The following is a 22,085-nucleotide window of genomic DNA, read 5'->3' as shown; positions in this document are numbered from 1 at the left end:
AGAGAGAGAGAGAGGGAGAGGAAATCTTAAGCAGACTCTCTGCAGAGCATGGAGCCCAACATAGGGCTTCATCCCAGGGTCCTGATATCATGACCTGAGTGGAAATCAGGAGTCAGATGCTCAATTGACTGAGCCACCTAGACGCCCCATGTTTATTTTCTAGATAGTTTCAGAATTTATTTTATCTTTCTTTAAAGAAGAATACCCCAAGGACAAGGACGTATTTTAAGATAATTTTTAAATAGCTTCCTTCTATTAAAGATTATGTAATCACTGTAGTTGACTTATTTTTTTTTTAAGATTCTGTTTTGTTCATTCATGAGAGAGGCAGAGAGAGAAGCAGGCTCATTGTAGGGAGCCTGAAGTGGGACTCAATCCTGGATCCCGAGATCACACCCTAAGCCAAAGGCAGACACTCAACCGTTGAGCCACCTAGGCACCCCCTATTAGTTGATTTAAAGAGATATTCTGTGGTAGAGTAATACATAACTTGAATATTCCTTTAGTATTTGGCTTTGTAAATAAATTCGAAAAGTGATAATCTCATAACATTCTTTTTTTTTTTTTACTTCTTTCTCACAAAGTAGCAAAATAAACAAAACCATCATTCTTTTCTAATCTTCAGAAATAATTTCTTGCTGGCCCTGGATGAGAGACTGTTTTCAAAGCCATCATATGGTATCTACAAAGCTAAAGTTTAGACCTTGCAGTTTAGACCTCTGTTGCAAGCGCTTCTAAATTACAGAAGAGAGCTTACACTTAATCTTTGGATAGTTGAGGACTTGAGAATGAAGCAGTTAGGGGGAAAAAGATCCCTTATTAGAAGCATAAAACCTACTGACTGTATCTTGGCCAGTGTTCCCTTTTTTCCAGTAAGCTGTCTGCTATACAGAGGTGTATAACCCTAATGGCTTGTTGTATGCCATTAAAAGGTATTGTACACTCATAAAGGAATGACATTTTGATCAATGCTGTTAAAAGAATTACTGTCTTGACACAGAAAAGCTTTCCTGCTGCAAGTTTAAAAATATGCCTTTAAAAGCTTTTTATTGAATACCTTTGCATCCCTCAGAAATGTGCCATTTTGGCATGAGGTTACTCTGAAGTAGTCCACATTGTAACTTCAATGCAAAACCTCCTATTTACCTTTGGAAATAGCAAAGCCAACACAGGTATTTCCCTACCAAATGGAGCTTAAAGACATGGTAGCATCTTAAACCACTGTATCTTACCTAAAAATAGAATTTTTGTAAAGAGAAAGCTGAAACTAAATTATTCCTTTTCATTTTGTGAGGCATTTTTTTTTCATGCTGTTTGTTTAAACTTTGTGGTTTTAATTTTCCTTTGAATTTAGAAATCATGTCTTTCATCCAGTTCAGATAGCTCTTTTCTAATCACCTGGGAATTGGTTCTCTTAAATGGTAATGTGTTGGATGTGAATTTCCACTGTTTCTTTTTCTTTTATTATATTTTTGATTAGGAGTTTATGAAAAACATGTTGTAATAGACACAGTCTTCCAAAGCTGACAGTTTCTTCTCACACAGTCTCCTCTAGGTTTTCTAATGTGTCATTGCTATAATTTTAGCCTTACTTCATATTTTGTAAATCTTCTGCTATTACCTAATTTCTGACTTTATCCTATATTATTCTGACTTGTGAATGGAGCATTTTAAAGTCCAAAACCCTGAAAGCCACACTTTTCTTAAATATGTCACTACAGAATGATTATTTGCTTGATAGATTTTAATTTTTGTACTCTTTGAATTTGACACTTTCAATCTTATAAACTTTTTACACATTTCAGGGTATGGGCATACTTTAGCACAGATAGCATCAATTTTTATATAACATGTTGACTTTGTCAAAATCTGTTTTACTTGTAAAAGCAGATGTTTTATTATTATCAATAGTTGTATTGGTTGTTTTTATGATTCACTACCCACTTACTGGCAGAAGATTCATATGTAATATTGATAACACTAAAACTCTTTGTATTTCTTATGTGCCATCATATTCTGTGTTAAAGTACTTCCCAGGCTCAAAGAAGTTTGATAACTGGTCAAACAACAAGGAAGTTGTAAAATTGGGACTCTAGTATAGGCAGTGTGACTCCCAGCTATTATCGGAATTATACTATTGTGTAATTCTTTTTTTTAAATTAATTTATTTATTCATGAGAGACAGAGACAGACAGACAGACACAGACAGAGGGAGAAGCAGGCTCCATGCAGGGAGCCTGACATGGGACTCGATCCGGGGTCCCCAGGATCACGCCCTGGGTTGAAGGCGACGCTAAACTGCTGAGCCACTGGGGATGCCCTTATTGTGCAATTCTAATCCTTCTTATAATCTATTTATTTGTTCTAGGTGGTATTATCCCCATTTTACAAGTGAAGAATCTGAAGCTCAGATAGGGTAAGTACTTTGCCCATTGACACAGAGTAAAGGAGTGACAGAGATGTCATTTGAAACAAGATCTGTTTGACTTCAAAGTGTATTTTCCACTACATTTTTCTAGTTATTTTTCTTCAGCCTTCTCATCACACCTCTTAATTATCATTGTGTATTTAAAGATGGTTTTTATTAGAAATTTTGAAATAGGAATTCGTCTCATGATTTTCACTTATGATTTGGAGAGAAGCATATTGAAAATAGAGTACATAGCAGGAAACCTGACTTATTGTACTGTCTCTGATTCTAGCCATATGACATTGGACAAATCACCTTTTTTGGGTCTCATTTATAAAATGAGGGCATTGGACTAGATGATTTTAAAAGGTTTCCTTGAACTCTAAAATCTAATTTGACTCTATTTTGATTTAATGTTTACACCTGTTCTTTTTAGCACACATACAACTTTATCATCTATATTTCAGCCCATTAAGTATGATATTTTATTAAAGTTAGGGGGCAAGGAGCTCTGATTTTTATTCTTTACTTGCACTATTACATCTGAGGTTGAAATTCAATAATAGAAAGAAATTCCATATAAAGTAGTAATTAATCTTATTATAAAAGCACTCTTTCTTTTAAACTACTCAAGATTCTCATAGTTTTTACAGTTAGAAACAATAATTCTGGAAATCTAAATATTACAAAAGGAAATAAATTATTTTTAGTACAAAATGTTTCCACCAAAGGAGATAAGAATAGGTGACTGCTACCTTCAAAGCACTTATAAATTCTTAACTGTACAATAACACTATTAGCAACTATAATAGTAACATTTATCGAGAATTTTATGCTACTGTGTTGTACTAAGATTTTATATACATTACATCATTTAGTACTCATGAAAACCCTATGAGATAAGTGCTATTATCCCTATTTTACATACTAGGGAATAAAGAATTAAAGAGGTTAGGCAGTTTTCTTAAGGTTACATCATTGGTAAGAGGTATGTAGATCTAATGAATGCTACAGAGATTTTCCTCATATTTATAACATAGAATAATTGTAATAGGTTACCAATGTTTACCTCTATGAATATGATTTAAGCATGAAACCTTTTCAGAATGAATAAGTCTGATGATAAATGGCAGTTTTCACTTTCTCATTGCCAGTTACCTATTTTATTGACATAATTATCAATAAAGCAAGTTTAAGTTTTTAACTTAAAGCAAGTTAAAGCATACATGCACATGCAAGTTGTGGCTGTAGATTAGGGTTTTCAATAATCCCAGTTTGCCCAGGCTTGGGTTTCTGGATCATGGAACTTTTGGTGCTATAACTAGGAACTTTACTAAAATATAAACAGGGGCTATTATATATATATATATATATATATATATATATATATATATATATATATATATATATAGTATGAGTATGTGTGTATAGGTAGATGTATATGTGTCTAAAGTAATGGTAGTAGTTAGGCTACAGGGACTTCAGATCTTGCAGAGCTTAAAACAGCTCTGAATTCAGTGCCTAGACTGATATTTGTCTGTTTTATTAGCAGAAAGCTTAGTCTCCTGTGTTTTCCCTGTTTCAGATAACCTTTTCTTGTCATCTAAGAAATTAATTTCTTTGTTGGAATCATTGCAAGTAAACTTGATAGCAGGAGTGCTGTTATTGAAGCAGCTTACACAGTGATTTGCTAAGTACAGCCTCTTCATAAAAGGTGAAGCAGAAGTCGATTTATCGATCACCACCAGGATTTCAGTAACCTGTTGAACTACCTGATTTTTTTCCCCCATTTTCATAAAGCCCACTATTATTTCTCTTTGTACAATTAAATTTAGTTGTTTCTTCGGAAACACTTTTTCACATGTATTTGCGCATGATATAAACATTTTTTGTGTATATTTGCTCTTCTATAGAATTGGAACTGTCTAAAAAACTTATGAGGTTAAGCCACACAAAATTGCCAAGATTTAACTTTTTGACCTATAGCAATGGCAATTTCATATAGCTCAACTAATAGTTAATTTAACTTTTGGTTATTTGGAAATATTAGGCTACTAATTTAGCTCTAAAGATTCCTTTGAAATCCTGTTTAATATTAGAAACTGAATTGAACTTTGGGCTGATTACTCTATGCTATTCATTTGCTAAAAATACATGTTAAAAGACATAACTTTTTTTGATAGATTTATTTATTTATTTATTTATTCATTCATTCATTCATTCATTCATTCATTCATGAGAGACACACAGAGAGAGAGAGAGAGAGAGAGAGGCAGAGACACAGAGACACGGGGAGAAGCAGGCTCCATGCAGGGAGTCTGATATGGGACTTGTTCCTTGTCTCCAGGATCACGCCCTAGGCTGAAGGTGGCGCTAAACCGCTGAACCACCCGGGCTACCCCAAGACATAACTTTTGAAATGTGGTAAAAATGAGCACTGCATAGCCACTAATATTTGATAGGCATAAAAATGTATCTTAACTGAAGGTTAAGATCAAATTTAACCATTTTTCTTTCTCAGAATTTTGACCCATTATATTAATTGTAAGCTATAGTAGCTTATGTAAATGTTCATTTTGGAAGAAGAATGCTTCTTTATTAGAGTCAGATTTAAAATTGTTGCTGTGGGGGATCCCTGGGTGGCTCAGCGGTTTAGCGCCTGCCTTTGGCCCAGGGATCGAGTCCCGCATCGGACTCCCGGCATGGAGCCTGCTTCTCCCTCCTCCTGTGTCTCTGCCTCTCTCTCTCTAGGTCTATCATAAATAAATAAATAAATCTTTAAAAAAATAAAAAATAAAAACAAATTGTTGCTGTGTTATTAAAAGAAACAAATAGTAAACAGTAAGATTATTTTCTATACCTTAGGCAGTCAATCTGATGTGAGATTTGCCTTCTTTTTTTTCTTTACTTTTTTTTTAAGATTTTATTTATTGATTTTAGAAAGAGAGCTAGCAAGCAGGGTAGGGGCAGAGGGAGAAGGAGAAAGAGTGTCAAGCGGACTCTGAACTGAGCAGGGCTTGATCTTATGACCCAGAGATCACCATCTGAGACAAAACCAAGAGTCGGCCGCTTAATCAGCAGTGCCACCACCCAGGCACCCTGAGGTCTGCCTTGTTAATAATTTAGGTAAATTTAGGAAGTAACTGAATGTTTTCAGAAGAAATGAAAGCAGTTACTACTTGTCTCAGCCTCATATTGCTAGCTATCAAAATTTTGATATTTTAATGGTATATATATAACACTGTACATGTGAATTTTTGGTATTGAAAGTATACTTTTTGTTTTTTTTGTCTCTTGCTCTTTTAATCCCACATTTGTGTAACACTTGGCTCATAAAAAGAGAAGAGAATCCTTTAAGGTTTCTAGTTGTAGATACAGTAGACTAAGCTGATGCTGAGAAATGATTCCACCTTATAAAAATAGCAAACTAATATAGAATTTTAAATAACTATAGCTTTAAGACTTTTGCATCTCTTAGACTTTTATATAAATCTTTACCAGTGTCTTGCAAAATTGGAATTCATCTTTGAGTCTCAGTCTTTTTCCCATCATGATCTTTCATAAGTACTTTCAGCAGTCTTAGTATATCTCTTGATTTGCATTTGCCATCAATAGCACATATTTTGAGAGTCCTGTACCACTGAAACATTGTACTCAATCTTAAATATTTTTCACAAACTACTTTGTGACTATTAAAGAGCAATGTGCCTGAATTGTGGTTTGGTAGATCTTTGTAATAGTGAAATATCCTGATTATCTGGACTGTCTTAAAAAATACATTTGTAGGTCTTTAGAAAAGAAATAATTGTCATTGTTAAAAGCTCTGTTATGAGATAATAGACCCAAATATAATAAAACATGTTCCATTGGTCTAACATGTCTAACTTGAGTCTCTCTCTAAATGGTTTAGCTTGAAAAGCTGAAAAATAAATACGTGTGAAGCTGCGATGATCTTGATCAAATGGGAATTTGATAGTATTGCTTTTTTTGGAGACTGAATTCATGGGGCAGTTGACTAGAGGACATGATGTGTCTTTGATCACGAAGTTTCTTTGATCACAAAGATTCACATATTATAAGTGTACAGCTCAATGAATTTTTATAACTTAATGATACCTATGTAGCTAGCACCTTGATCAAGCAATAGAATTTAACCTGTACCCTGGAATCCTTATTAGTGCTAACACCTAACTGAACACCAGGCTCTATCTACCTAGCTAAATTTTAGCTGAGTTTCAAGTAGTTATCTAAATTTCAAAACTTATGAAGAGCAAGATTACTTAATATTTGCACAGATTGTCCAGATGGTTATATTATTTTTGTCTTTGACATACTGGCTGGGCATACTTATATTCAATTTAATTCTATAGAATTTTAAATGTCTGGAGTCTCCTTGGTTGTCTTTGTCATTGCTGAATAAGGACAATCTCTGAGAGTGATCTTGATTTTTCTGATTAACTACGTTGCTTGGACAGTCACTGACATTCAAAACTGATTTGATTGGCCCCTTAAGTTTCTCTGTTTTGAGCTGCTGAGCTTACAAAACTCAATCATATGCAGAGAATTTGCCATTCAGATTGACAGTTCTGTCAGGTCAGGTGGTACGATTATCATGCATGCTGCAAATGCGTTGTTATTCCTTGTTTTTTTTTTTTTTTTTTTTTCCCCTTGGAATCTAGGTGGAATCTTGGTATGTGAAGGTGAAAGGCTAGAACATCATCTGCTATCTCTGCTTAGCTTTAGTTTCTCTACTGAGTTGCCATTCATGTGTGCTGAGCTTTTCCAGTCACAGCCCCAAGCTCAGTTTTTCACTAATGTTTTGTCAAAGAAAGATCTGTCCTCTTTGGAAAGATTGAAATGAGTAATAGTCTTTCGACACTATTGGCAAGTGGCTTTCACGGTTCATGGCAGATCTAATGAACTACAGCTGTCTGCTTGGAAAATTCTGCTTTTGATTGTCTGAAAGGATCCCTGTAATATGGGCTTGAGTTTGTGGGTGCATTAAAACAACAACAACACAATCTTAACAAACTTACTGCAGTTGAAACTGCAACACTTTTTGCAGAAACCTGGCAAAAGGGACACCTGGGTGGCTCAGCGGTTGAGTGCCTGCCTCTGGCCCAGGGCGTGATCCAGGAGTCCTGGGATCGAATCCCACATCGGGCTTCCTGCATGGAGCCTGCTTCTCCCTCTGCCTATGTCTCTGACTCTCTCTCTCTCTCTGTCTCTCATGAATAAATGAAATCTAGAAAAAAAAGAAAGAAACCTGGCAAAATGAGTAATATAAACTATTTGACAAAGGTAGTTTTTTTTATCAAGACCTGATTTTATGGTATGTTTGTTCTACAAAGTCAGTTGTTGATTCTTATTTAAGAGCAAGGAAACTACACTCTACAGTGTGGATTGTATATATCCATCTTCTTGGACCATCACGTTTATCTACATTATACAATTAGGTATACCATGATATGAGAAAAAAATTGTGTTGCATGGAAACATATGACAGAGTGTGATGAATTTGTGATTCAGTGGAATACACAGTTTATAAACATAGTTATACCCAAATGTAGGGGTGCAACCTCGGTTATTCCTATTATTTTTAAAGTGGAGATTGATCTCTTACAACTCTCACAGAGAAAAGTAACCAAACCATTTTGTCTAAACTCTTAATGAAGGAAGTGTTCTATCTCAAGGTGGATAACAGATCTACCATTATGGGCTAGGTTAATGGTATTTTATTAATTTAACTGAACAGCTTTAATGTATCAGTTTCAGGAAAGTATTTTCTTTGAAATGGCTTGATCACTTATCCAAAGAAGACATTGGGAATAATTTAGTTGATTATTTTCATATTACCTGCAAGTAAGCTCCAAGCAAAAACTGTCCAACATTCTAATTTGTAAGCATAACTATGTAGTGACTTCTGACAGCCAGTTTTTATTCTCTCTGGATGTTTGAATGGAGTACCATTGCTCCTGAGAAACAGGATTCAGGCAAAAGGAAATGCAGAGAGAGCATTCAGTAGCATTGTACAAATCAGTGGAGTCACTGTTGGCCATTGTAATAGTTCTAACTATAAAACAGAGCAGATGGAGGATGTCAACTAAATTTTCACATTCACATCACACCAAAAATTCTTTGAATTTACTATGAGAATCTTTATAGAAGAAGGCATGAATCTTGTGACACATGGAATGATATTTAGGGCATACAGAGAATCCTTGGCACACAATACAGACAGAATCAGGGTGATAATACATAAGCATTTGAAACAGGATCAGGATGGGAATGTCTCCTCTTTCCATATTTACTCCTTAGTAGAGAGAATTGGAAGTTAACATCACATTCATGTTCCATGTTACTTATAGTTTATGAAATAAGCTCATTAGATATGTTCTATGTGTATATTATTGGTAAGTAAACTAAAACACAAAAGAGGAAAGGAAAAGGGTGGGAAGTTGTGAGCTTTCCAATAACAGAATCTATAAAAAGCTAAATAAAGTAAAGAACAAGGAGGAAAGCAGTAGAAATTAAGGAAGGCTCTTCATTAAAATCACAAATTAGATAAGATTCTCCCTTCCCATTTAATTAGATCCTTCTCTCATTGTCTTCTCTTTGTGACCCAATTATTTTTTAGCAACTTTATTAAAATATAATCCACATACTCTATAGTTCACCCATTTAAAATGTCCAATGCAATGATTTTTTGTTAAACCCAAAGTTGTGCAACCATCACCACAATCAATTTTAGAAAATGTTTGTTTCCCAAAAGGAAACCCAATAATCATTAGCAATCTCTCCCTATTCTCCCCCAATACTCCAGCCCTACAACCATCACTCTGCGTAATCCAAATTTTAAAAGTTGTTGATTTGAAATCCCCAGTATAATCAGAAACACATGACTATTGTCTTGTTGATAGAAGTCTTGTGAATTAAAAGGAATGACATAAAACTGTATTTTTAGGTATATATAATTATGTATAGTTTCTTAAACATTTTCAAAATTTTGTGGGTTTTTTTGTGGGTTTTTTCTTTGTTTTTTTGTTTGTTTGTTTGTTTGTTTATCATGGATATAGACCTGTTAAATATATCCCCCTTAACTTGGTCCTTAACTTGAAGATTCAGAATATTGATTTTGTCTGAGTCCTAGAGTTTTTGGACTAAGAGATTCTGACTCATTCTAATAGCACTCACAAGACACTAATATATAACTCAGAAAACAAGTATAATGTAAAACAGTATAATGTAAAATATATTCACCTAGGGGATTGGACACTGTCCCCTGAATAGTACATTCTCATAAATTACAGGGCAAGCCAAAATATTATCATAAATTGTCTTGTACATGTGGAATCCAAACAAGGAAACTAGTTACATGGTTCAAACATTGAGTAGTACCACTCTCTCATAGTCCGACTGGTAGGCAGAATGATGGCCCCCCAATGATATCAATGCTCTAAAACTTACCCATAAACTTTGACTTAAACTGTAATATACAACACCTCTTAGTATTTCTTTTCTTCTCAAATAGAATGCTTTAAGAAAAACCTGGAATTCTTTTTCTGTAATTAAAAAAAATTCCTGGGGATCCCTGGGTGGCTCAGCGGTATGGCACCTGCCTTTGGTCCAGGGCACGATCCTGGAGTCCCAGGATCAAGTCCCGCATCAGGCTCCCTGAATGGAGCCTGCTTCTCCCTCTGCCTGGGTCTTTGCCTCTCTCTCGCTCTCTCTATGTCTATCATGAATAAATAAATAAAATCTTTTTAAAAAATAAAAAAATTCCTGATTGGAATTATGTCTTCAATTATTTAAATCTCTAATGCCAGGCAGCCCGGGTGGCTCAGCAGTTTAGTGCTGCCTTCAGCCCAGGGCCTGATCCTGGAGTTCCCCGGATCCAGTCCCACATCGTGGTCCCTGCAGGGAGCCTGCTTCTCCCTCTGCCTGTGTCTCTGCCTCTCTCTCTCTCTCTGTGTCTCTCAGGAATAAATTTTAAAAATCTTAAAAAAAAAAAAATCTCTAATGCCTATTGAGTGGCTGACATATAACAGACAGCAATAAATGTTGGTGGAACTGAACTAAACTGAGTTCTACGCAGTTGTTCTTTCACAACCTGTTTTGAATGAAGGCCTTTTGTTATTACCCTAATTTAGGCCTATGATAGTTTTTGAATTGTCCTTTTTGTCACTTGTCTTTTCTTTATTTAATTGATCTTCCACAGATTAAGCAACAACTTTTGTACATTATATCCTCCTTATTTAGTCGTTTTTATCTTCATCCCATTGTACATTGCCTAATAACATACTCTTAGCCTGTTGTTTGCCGACTTCTTATGGCATGGTACCCTTAGAAAATGATATTTCTCTGGTACAGTTGGGTAGAAGGCAAATCATCTCACAGCTGGATGGTTTGGACTCCAATGTCACCATCTCAGTGTACCTGTCACCCAATCTAGGCACAGCAGTTTGCCTGGACATACCAGTTAGGAAGTGCTGTTTAATCTAGCTTTTGAGACTTAATACAATTGGAATTCATCCTTTTAGAGAGCTATCTAATGAGCACCATAGCATGTGTGCATGCTAAGCTCTGTGGGTAAGAAATTGAGAACACCTGATGAACTATCCTCTTTTGAAACTATCAATTCCAGGAGAGAGATCCACTTATCATCATTCTCAAAGTGGATTTTCTGTTTTGAATGATCTATTTTTTCTTCCTCATCTGTCTGAATCTTTGTACTATCTTCTCCATGATGCTGTCCCTAATACAGTTAAAATACGCAGTCTTACGTATTGTATTCTTTTCGTTACATTACTAATTCATCCAGCTTAGTGCCCTCTGTAAAGCTTAGATTAATTCTTAATTAATTCCTATATTCTTATTCACTTACTATCTCATGTTTGTCATTTTTTTCCCTTTGTATTGTTATTAACTTGTTTATGACTATTCATCAAAATATTTACTCCACTTCTTCTCTACAACTTTATATTGTATAAATTCTGATTAATAATTAACACTATTACAATAAGTATAAAATAACATTCATTTGTAGATATATTTGTTAGGTAATAGCATATGTTTTTTGAGCCCATACTTGGAACAGGTATCCTAATAGCTTTATGTGTATTTAATGTATTTAATCTTTACAGCAGCCCTAAAAATACAAAATGTTTATTTTCCTGTTTTAGAAATGATGAAATTGAGGCACAGATAAGTAACCTGCCAAAAGTTGTACAGCTCTTAATATCAATGCTAGGATTGAAACGTGATCAGTTAATGCAGGTACTTCTGATGTAAGAGCCCGTACTGAGAATTCTATGTAATTCTGTGCCGCAAAAAAGACTAGTTGTGTGTGTCTGAGTAGACCAGCAGGTACTGATACTTAATACTAAGGTTTCCCACTAAGGTGAGTTAGAGAAGTTGTAGTTACAAGGAATATGTACTCACAATAAAGGAGTCAGTGTTATAAAAATCAGAAGTTTTAAAGAATATTTTTTATGGAGCATCTATATGTGCCAAGAAATGAACTGAGTACTTTACATATATTGTCTCAGTAAAGTCTTGTAGTAATATTATTGAGTAATTAATATCATTCCTGTTTTGTACATAAGAAAAAAAGAATCTCACATAAGTAATTTGCCCAAAAGTTACTGAGGTAGGAAATGACAAAGCAGAGGTTGGAACCTGGCATGTCTGCCCTATTTTCTTTTATTGTGCTGTGCTGCTTCTCTGATGATACAGTGCCCTAGCAGAAAAGCAGGGCATAGGCAAACAAGCTATTGCTAGAATGTAGCTAGAGCTGGGCTTAATTTTGGAAAATAGCACTGTGATGAGACTACAAATTAAAGCTTAAGGATTATACCAATATTCTGGAGTAAATCCAGCAAGGGCAATATGTGTTGTTATTAAACTCTTACCTTACGATCTTGGCTAAGCTTCTTTCCCTTATTGTGCTTCAGCTTAATCTTCTACGACATATATGAGGTTAATAGGCATCTATTTATATTCAGAGATGTTTTATGATGTTAGGAGTAGTGTTTAGACTCTGGAAGTAAGTACTACATAAATACTATTTTTTAGTTCTTAGTCTCAATGCTGACATTTGACACCACCATGTTTTTCCTTTATAGCATCACACTTTCCTATGTCTTTTTTTTCTCCTGACACTAACAAAGAGATTTGTTCATAGAGAACTGACTCTGAAGATGACAACTCTTTCGTTGTATCTCAGTGGCTTAGGCTTCACATGAGTTTCTTCTCTGTCTTTAATTAAACTTGTTTTTTTTTTTCCCAGTGTTGTAGCTGGGAGCACTGTGTTGACACAACTCACTCTTGTACAGAAGAGATTAAAATGTCAGTGTTCTAATGTTCTCATCTGTGGGAAAAAGAAAATATTTGGGGTATTTTATTTATAACTTTTAAAAGACTCCTCTGTGGAGAAAGATTACTTGTAAGATGGAAAACGATTTGACAGTTAAAGGGACAGAACTCTAATAGTGGTCTAACAAAAAAAGGAGAAGAAAAAGTATGAAAGCTTAATGAAACTCCATTCTAGGTATTTAAAACACATCTTTCTATTTCCTTCTTAATTTTCACTTAATTGTATTTTTTAATTCCCTAGTGTCCTGCTTAATCCTTCCAGATGCTGTGCAAGCAGAATATTGACAGTTTCCGCAAAAGGCAGTTAGTCAGTCATTACAGTAAATACATATATTATGTGGAAGAGGACTACTAGTCAAGGGAAATGGAGTTGGTGTATTGAGCCTGTAACTTTCAAATCATAAGTCTGAATGTATCTATTTTTACAATGGAGTCATTAATATTTGCTAGCTATTTAATGGTGAATAGGCCAGCAAATTCATCATGCTGCAGCTTGAGACCCTTTTCTGCCTGTCAGGCATTCACAGGGTATAAGCTACATCAGTTAATGCTGGGTGCCATGCAAATTTTGAAAGTCGTAGTAAAGAGATAGATTTGATGTAAATTGATAAGGTAGGGACTTAATAGTAGGAGCTAAGACTTACGGAACACTTCCAATGTATCTGAAATATTTCCATCTATATGCATCAATGTATTGACTGTCTAATCCTCAACAGCTGTCTGAGGAGGTAATTTTATCTTCATTTTACAGATGGGAAACTGAGGTCTATAAATGTAAAATAACTTACCAAAACAACCCAGGAAATGGAGCAACTGAGTTTGAATCCAGGGGATTTGGTTCTGAAGCCTATTCTATTAGAGATCTTCTGAAAGTATATTAACTTTTGATATTGCACAGTTTAGGAGCTTTTACTCTGGTAACATTATTAACCACCATGTAATATTGAGTAGATGAAGAAGATAAGTATTTAAAATGACAAGGAGAATCTCTTCTTAGGTTCATATGGTACGGGTGGCAAGGCAAAGTTGCTAGTCTTCTTTGGGTATATCTTTATTGGCAAAGAAATTATGAATTATTCTGTTTTGCCCATATAAAGGCAAAAGGTAGCTTTCCAGAAAGGCAGACATTAGCATTCCAAGTGCCCGCTCTGTACTCCTAGTTTTGGAAGTTAGCTGCCCTCTAGCAGAGCATCTGTCTTTCAGACCTTATTTAGAGATTTTCCTGATTTGAGTTGTCCCCTGGGTTAACAGCTGTGGAATCTGCATTTCTTTGGCATTGCTCCCTTCTATGTAAATTACAGATGTTCTCTAATGCCCTTTTGGGCTACATTTGGAAAAAGAGGAAAGAGTAAAAGTTTTTTTTTTCTTTTTAAAGTGAACTACCCTAGGTTCTAAGTAGGAGGAAATACATTTACTGAGTTTTTTCCCCTTTATGTTTCCTTTCAATCGTTGAAACTACTCCCTACAGCCCTGCTGCTATGGGATCAATTTGTTGGCAAGGGTTATTCAAACATGAGCAGAATTTGTGTCCTCTTTGGATTAAAGTGCTAAAGCCAACAATAACAATTTTCATGTGGGAACTGGTGCTGGATACCCAAGTCAAACTGTGCTTGGTGGTCTGTAATTTACTCCAGATAAAAAACATGCATTGGAGGGGAAAGAGGGTTTTTTCCCAGGTTTCTATTTGTTTTCATTTTCAGTCTTTTTTTTTTTAAATCTATTGTTTTTAAACAGACACTAGAAATCCTTTTTATTTAGTCTCTTGATTTGGGGGTGGTAGTGTAGGGTACTTAAAATGAGACATGTAATAGAGTTCTTTTAATTAACATTTATATTAAGATATAACTTACAGTTAAGTAAATAAATCTGAAGTATACAGCTTAATGTATTTTGGTATTTATTTCTTCTCTGCTTCCATTTTACTTAACTTTTACTCTTTTAGACTGTATAGCTGAAAGGATAAATCGTATAATCTTGAAGACTGTTATAGTTAATTTAGATTTTTTGCATTTCAAGCTCATTTGGACCTATTTTCACCTATTTTTCTCTGTATTCCCGGTTCAGCTTTCCTCTTCTATTCTTTCAACAGTTATTCTAAATCCTCAGGGCTTCTTTCTTAGTATTTCCATATTACTTTTTATTGTGACATTACCTCTTCAATAAAGTGAAGGCATTCAGGAGAGAACTCCCTTGTTTATCTCTTGCTAGCCCTCTCATTACTCCCTCTGCTTTTAGAAATCATATCCTTATTTGTCCTTCCTACCTGAAGCTGTGCTCTCATCCACTTGTATCTTCTCAGTGATTGCTTTTATCAGTTTATCCCCATTTTCCCCTTAGCTTCTCTATTGACTTTTTTTTCTAAGCAATAGGCACAATTGAAAATTCTTGATTAAAAAAAAAACAAAAACAAAAAAAAACAGATAATACAAAGTTTAGCTTTGAGCCTGTACCATCCTCTAGTTACTACCCAACTATTATCCTTCCCCGTTGTGGTCATGCTTCTTGATTACTGTTTCCACATCCTCCATTTGCTCTTATTCAATCTTTATATGGCTTTTTACCTTTCTTTCTCCACTGAAAGCACTTCTCCCAAAATTGCTAGAGATTTTTGCCAAGTCTAGTAAATACCTTTTTTTGGTAAAAGATTTTATTTGTTTGAGAGAGAGTGAGCACAAGCCGGGGTGGTAGGGGATGGGGGAAGGAGAAGGAGAGGGACAAACAGACTCTGCCCTGAGCCAGGGGCCCATGGCCTAGAGCCTGATGGTGGGGCCTGATATCAGGACCCTGAGATCATGACCAGAGCCAAAATCAAGTCTGTTGCTCAAGCTACTGAGCTACCCAGGCACCCCCTAGTGAAGATCTTTTGCCCTTTTTGAAATTCTTTCTGTTGGTTTGCAAACTCTGGAGCTTTCAGGATATAATCTGAAATTGACCACCTTAAGAGGAGGGCAGAAAAAGACAAAGAGATAGACTGCACCATACATATGAGGTCATAAACTGGCTTCAGACACATGTTCAGTCCATGTGGTCTCAACAACACTTTATTCTTTGAAGGCTTTGTCCTTGAAATGGCTCCCACTGCAAGAATGGTAGACAATGTGTATATTGCAAGGACAGGGGATGAAGTCATGACCATCCAACTGCCCTGGTCCAACTAGAGAGTCAGTGCCTAGTCCAATCCTCTTGTTTATCTCCTCCAACACTTCCTTGATGTCATTTTCTCTCGTTTCTTCTTCTTCCTTTATGACCCTTACTCAGACTCCTTTTGTCAATTCTAATTTTTTTTGCCTCTCCTTAAAAGTAGGAGATCTCCAAGATTATTCTTTTTTTTAAATCTGACTTTCCTTCTGTTTTATGTGTTTTATGGGCAATCTGGTCCATGTACACAAGATTTTTAGTTATTGCCTCTACCTCTTATGTCCTGATACTTACTAACTCTATTTCCAAGCCTCTCTCTTGATCTACAGCTTTCTGTCTGACAGTTATATTTGGATGTGTTGTAGGTACATATGAAAACCTGGCATTATTATCATACTGGCATGTCCCTTTCCCAAACTAAAACCTGGCATTATTATCATATTGGCATGTCCCTTTCCCAAACTAAGCGTGCTTCCCTTGTATTCTCTAACCTAGTTGGTGGTACCTTCTGCATTCATTCTTTAATTCAAAAGCTCCTCACTCCCTCCCTGTCTCCCTCCCTCCCTTCCTTCCTCCCTCCCTCCCTCCCTTCTTTCCTTCCTTCCTTTTTCCTTAATGTTCTTGCCAGACACTAAGTTCTGTCACACAGAGCTGCAAGGATATTATAAGGTCCTTGCCCTCAATTACAGAGACTAATAGGAGAGACAGAGGAACAGAGAATTACATTGCTTTACAATGTAGAGAATACAGTGATAGAGGTGTATTCATATGTAACACACATCCTTTTCAAATTGTAGATTCAGGAAAAGGTTCTTGGAGAAGGTGATGCCAGAGTGGAATCCTCAGAAGTAGGAGCTTGGCATGACTCCTCCCTTTGCCTTTTCCATTCTCCTTCATTATTAGTGAATCTCATTAACTCTAGACTCTTAATATTTCCCAAATCTGTCCCAGATCTTTCTATTACCTCTGCTACTGCCCTAGTTTTAAGTTTTAAGATATTGGTGGATTACAGCAACAATTTCCTAACAACCTTACTCTCTCCATTCTTCGTGTTTTCCCAACTCCCATCAATTATCCACATTGAACTTTAGTAAATCTTTATTTAAAAAAATATGATCATGCCCTTCACAGAAATAAATATCAAATAATACCTCATATGCATATATCACGTTTTATTTATCCATTCATCTATTCGTGGACATTTGGTGGTTTCTACTTTTTGGCTATTAATTATGCTGCTATGAGCTTTCATGTAAAATGTAAAATTGTGTGGACATATTTTTTCATTTCCCTTGGATATATACTTAGGAGTACAATTGCTGAGTCATACATCCTTTGAGGAACTGCCAGAATGTTTTCAAAAGCAGCTGCCCCATTTTACATTCCACCAGCAACATATAAGGGTTCCAAATACCCCACATTCTTGCCAACATTTGTTATTTCCTCCTCTTTTTTAATTTGGATACCAACTAGTGATGCTAAGACTAATGGATGTGAAGTGCTGTCTTATGATGAATTTGATTTGCATTTCTCTGATGGCTAAGAATGTTGAGCATCTTTTTATATGCTTGTTAGCCATTTGTATATCTTCTTTGGAAAGATGTCTATTCAGATCTAGTTTTTTAAATTGTTATCTTTTTATTTTTGAGTTATGAGAGTTTTTTTTAAAGTTTTCTTTTCTAAGATTTTATTTATTTATTCATTCATGAGACACACACACACACACAGAGAGAGAGAGAGAGAGAGAGAGAGAGAGAGAGAGGCAGAGACACAGGCAGAGGGAGAAGCAGGCTCCATGCAGGAAGCCTGACATGGGAGGGAGAGAGAGAGAGGCAGAAACACAGGCAGAGGGAAAAACAGGCTCCATGCAGGAAGCCTGACATGGGACTCGATCCCAGGTCCCCAGGATCAGGCCCTGGGCTGAAGGCGGCGCTAAACCGCTGAGCTACCCGGGCTGCCCTGAGAGTTTTTTTTATATTCCTCATATAAGTCCTTTATCAGATATATGGTCTGCAAGTTATTTTCTCCCGTTCTCTGGAATTGTCTTTTCACTTTCTTGATACAAGTGTCTTTTGAAGCATACAATTTTTAAATTTTTTTTAGAAGATTCTATTTATTTATTCGTGAGAGACACACACACACAGAGGGAGAGACACAGGCAGAGGGTGAAGCAGGCTCCATCACAGGGAGCCCAATGTGGGATTTGATCCTGGGACTCCAGTATCACTCCCTGAGCTGAAGGCAGACACTTAACCACTGAGCCACCCAGGCATCCCAAAATTTTAAAATTCTGATAAATCCCAGAATGTCTATTTTTTTCTTTTGTTTCATGTACTTTTGGTGCATATCAAAAAACTTCTGCTTATGGATATCCTATTGTTTTGGCACTGTTTGTTGAAAAGACTCTTTTACCCCCATTGAATTGACTTGGAGCCTTTGCAAAACAAATCTATTAACCATTTGTAAAGATTTATTTATGGACTCTCAATTCTATTCCATAAATCTATCTATATGTCTATCCTTATGCTGATAGCACATTATCTTTATTATTGTAGCTTTGTATTGTAAAATTTGGAGGTATGAAGTCTAATTTTGGTCTTCTTTTTAAAGATATTTTTGGCTGAGGTGCCTGGGTGGCTCAGTTGGTGAAGTGTCAGACTCTTGCTTTTGGCTCAGGTCATGATCTCATGGTCGTGAGATCTAGCCCTGTGTTGGACTCTGCACTGGGCACGGAGCCTGCTTAAGTTTCTCTCTCCCGCTCTCTGTTTCTAAAAAGAGAAAACCATAATTCCTATCAAAATCTCAGGAAGAAAAAAGAATAAAGATATTTTTGGCCATTCTGTGTCCTTTGCATTTCCATGTGAAGTTTTGGGCTAGCTTTTCATTTTCTGGGAAAAAGCAGCTATTATTTGGATACAGATTGAGTTGAATCTCTAAATCACCTTGGGAATAATTATCATCTTCACATTCAAATTCTTCAAGAATTGTCATCACATTAAATTCGTCACTCTACTAACGTGGGATGTTTCCATTAATTTAGACCTTCTCTAAGGTTTTCAACAGTGTTTAATGCTTCCACTATATGTTTTAAATTCTTCTCTTTATTTCAAAGGATTTTATTCTTTTTGCTGGTATAAATGGACTCTTGTTATTAATTTCATTTCTGAAATTATATTAGTACATTTGAGTTTTGTATATTGATCTTACTGAACTGGTTTGTTAAATCTAATGGATTTTTAATGGATCCTTAGAATTTTTGATATACAAGATCACATCATCTGCAAATTGGGATAGATTTATTTTCTTATTTTCAATCTGGGTGCTTTTTTATTTTCTTGACTAATTACCCTGACTAGAGCTTCTAGTAGTGTTAAATGCAAGTTGTTAGAGTGGACATCCTTGTCCTTATCTTGTTTTTAGGAAGAATGCATTCGCTCACTCTTATCATTACCTATGATGTTAATTAACTTTGCATTTTTCTTAGATTCCCTTTATCAGGATGAGTAAGTTCCCTTCTTTTCCTAGTTTGTTGAATGATTTTTTTTTTTTTAATCATGAAAGGATGTTGGGTTTTAACAAATGCTTTCTCTCTATTTAGACAATCATGTGAATTTTTCCCCTTCTGTTTTATTGATATAGTATATTGCATAAATTGATTTTTGGATGTTGAGCCATTTCTACGTTGCTAGGATATATATCACTGGATCATCATGTGTAATCTTTTTTTTATGTGGTGCTGGATTTAGTTTGCTAGTAACTGTCAAGGATTTTTGCATCTATATTACTAAAAGATATCAGTCTGTACTTTCCAAAGATGCATTTATCTGGTTTTGTTACCAAGGTAATACTGGGAATAAGATGGGAAGTATTCCCTGCTCCTGAATTTTGATAGAGTTTGTGTAGATGTAGAATCAATTCCTTTTACATTAGTGAACCATTTTACCCTGGCATTGTGGGAAGTTTTTTGTTTTTTGTTTTATTTAAATTCAATTAGCCAACATATAGTACATCATTAGTCTCAGATAAAGTGTTCAATAGTTTTTCAGTTGCATATAACACACAGTGGTCATCACATCACGTGCCCTCCTTAATGCCCATCATCTCTTATTACACAGGACTATTCATATTTTCTGTTTCTTCTTGAACCAGTTTCAATAAGTAGTTTATGTCTTTTTCTAGGAATTTGTCAATTTCATCCAAATTTTATAAATTGTTGGCATACATTGGTTCATAATAATTCCTTCTAGTTTTTTTTTAAATTTCTGTCCAGTAGTGATATCTCCTCTTTCACTCCCAAGTATAGTAATTCACATCTTCTTTTTTTGTGTCTTCATCATTCTAGCTAAAGTTTGACAATTTTGTTAATCTTTTCAAAGAACCCATTTTTGGTTTTGTTAATTTTTCTTTTTTTTTTCCTATTTTCTATTTTATTTTTCTACTCTAGTTTTTTTTTTTTTTTTTTTGCCTGCTCTAGATTTAGTTTTCTTTTTTCTAGTATTTTAATGCAGAAAGTTAATCTTTTGATTTGAGATCTTATTTAATGAAGGCATTATAGCTATAAATTTATTTTTTATTGAAGCATAGTTGTCATTCAATGTTATATTAGTTTCTGGTGTACCACATAGTGATTTGACAAGTCTATGCATTACACAGTGCTTACCACAGTAAGTATAATTACCATCTGTCACCATATAAAGTTATTACAGTGTTATTGACTATATTCCCTACACTGTACTTCTCATCTCCCTGACTCAAATCACTTTACAACTGTAAGTTTGCACATTTTAATCCTCTTCACCATGATTTCCCACCTCACTACCCCCTTCCCTCTGGCAACCATCAGTTCTCTGTTAATAAATCTGTTCTGTTTTCATTTGTTTGTTCATTGCTTTTTAGATTCTACATACAAGTGAAATCATACGGTATTTGTCTTTCTCCACTTGACTTATTTTACTTAGCATAATAACCTCCAAGTCCATCTAAGTTGTTGGAAATGACAAGATTTTATTCTTTTATATGGCTGAGTAATATTCCATTGTGTATATATATATATATATGTATGTGTGTGTATATGTATTTATATATATATTTATATACACACACACACATATATATATATATATATATATACACACATATATATATATACACATTACATCTTCTTTATCCATTCATCTATTGATGGACACTTGATTGCTTCCTAAACTAAACTAAATAATGTCTCAGCACAGGGCACTTAGGAACTTATTTTCCTTCAGAGCTGTAAATTTCTATTTTAATACTGCTTTAGCTGCAGCCCATAATTTTTGCTGTTTTGTTTTCATTTCTTTTCATCTAAAAGTATTGTCTAATTTCCTTTGTTATTTCATCTTTGATTAATTGGCTATTTAACTGTATTGTTGTTTTTCACATATTTGTGGATTTCTCAAAATTTTCTTCTATTACTCATTTCTAACTTCAATCCACTCTATATGATTTCAGTCATTTTACATCTTTTGGGAATTATTTTATGCTCTAATATATGGTCTGTTCTGGAGCACATGCCATGTACACTTGAGAAGAATGTGTATGTCACTGTTGTTGCGTGGAGTGTTCTATAAGTGTCTATTAGGCCATGTGAATTGATAGTGTTGTTGAGGTCTTCTTTTTCCTTGTCAATGTTTGTGTGGTTTTTCTTTCTATTACTGAAAGTGAGATATTAAGGTCTCCAAATACTGTTTTTTAATTGTCTATTTCTCCCTTCAGTTCTGTCATTTTTTTTCCTCATGTATTTTGTGGCTCTGTTGTTAGGAGCATATATATTTATAATTGTTAAGTATTCCCAATGGATTGACTTTTCTACCATTATTAAATGTTTGTATTCATCTCTAGTAACATTTTAACTTTAAAAACTATTTTGTCTAATATTAATATAGCAACTCTAGATTTCTTATGATTGTTGTGTAAATGATATGTCTTTTTCTGTCCTTTTACTTTCAACCTATTTAAAGTGTATCCCCTGTAGAGAAAGATAACTGGTTCTTTTTTTTATCCAGCTTGTCATCTTTGCATTGTTATCATAATAGTACAGTTGTGCTGTTAAATTGTTGGTTGTGTTTCATTGCCTAACTAAACTCCCCAAATATAATGATGCTTACGGAGACTTCACATGGAGCACTTTATG

General features: G+C 35.0%; 1 long non-coding RNA gene across 23 annotated transcripts in view; it reads left to right on the top strand.

The window, feature by feature from the left end:
• Positions 1 to 22,085, top strand: part of LOC119871961 — a 325,713-nt gene that overhangs the window by 77,100 nt on the left and 226,528 nt on the right. For 14 of the 23 annotated variants that reach the window (XR_005360141.1, XR_005360142.1, XR_005360136.1 and 11 more), the window contains one exon: positions 2,369 to 2,416. The exons of 8 other annotated variants lie outside the window; for them this stretch is intronic. This is a non-coding gene — a long non-coding RNA (uncharacterized LOC119871961). Of the gene's footprint in view, positions 1 to 2,368; positions 2,417 to 3,995; positions 4,683 to 22,085 lie in introns of those variants that run through there. One more of the 23 variants, XR_005360138.1, reaches the window with a different exon arrangement.

The sequence above is a fragment of the Canis lupus genome, chromosome 5 (assembly GCF_011100685.1).
Source record: "Canis lupus familiaris isolate Mischka breed German Shepherd chromosome 5, alternate assembly UU_Cfam_GSD_1.0, whole genome shotgun sequence".
Taxonomy (NCBI): domain Eukaryota; kingdom Metazoa; phylum Chordata; class Mammalia; order Carnivora; family Canidae; genus Canis; species Canis lupus.
This window is presented reverse-complemented; position numbering and strand designations above follow the sequence as displayed.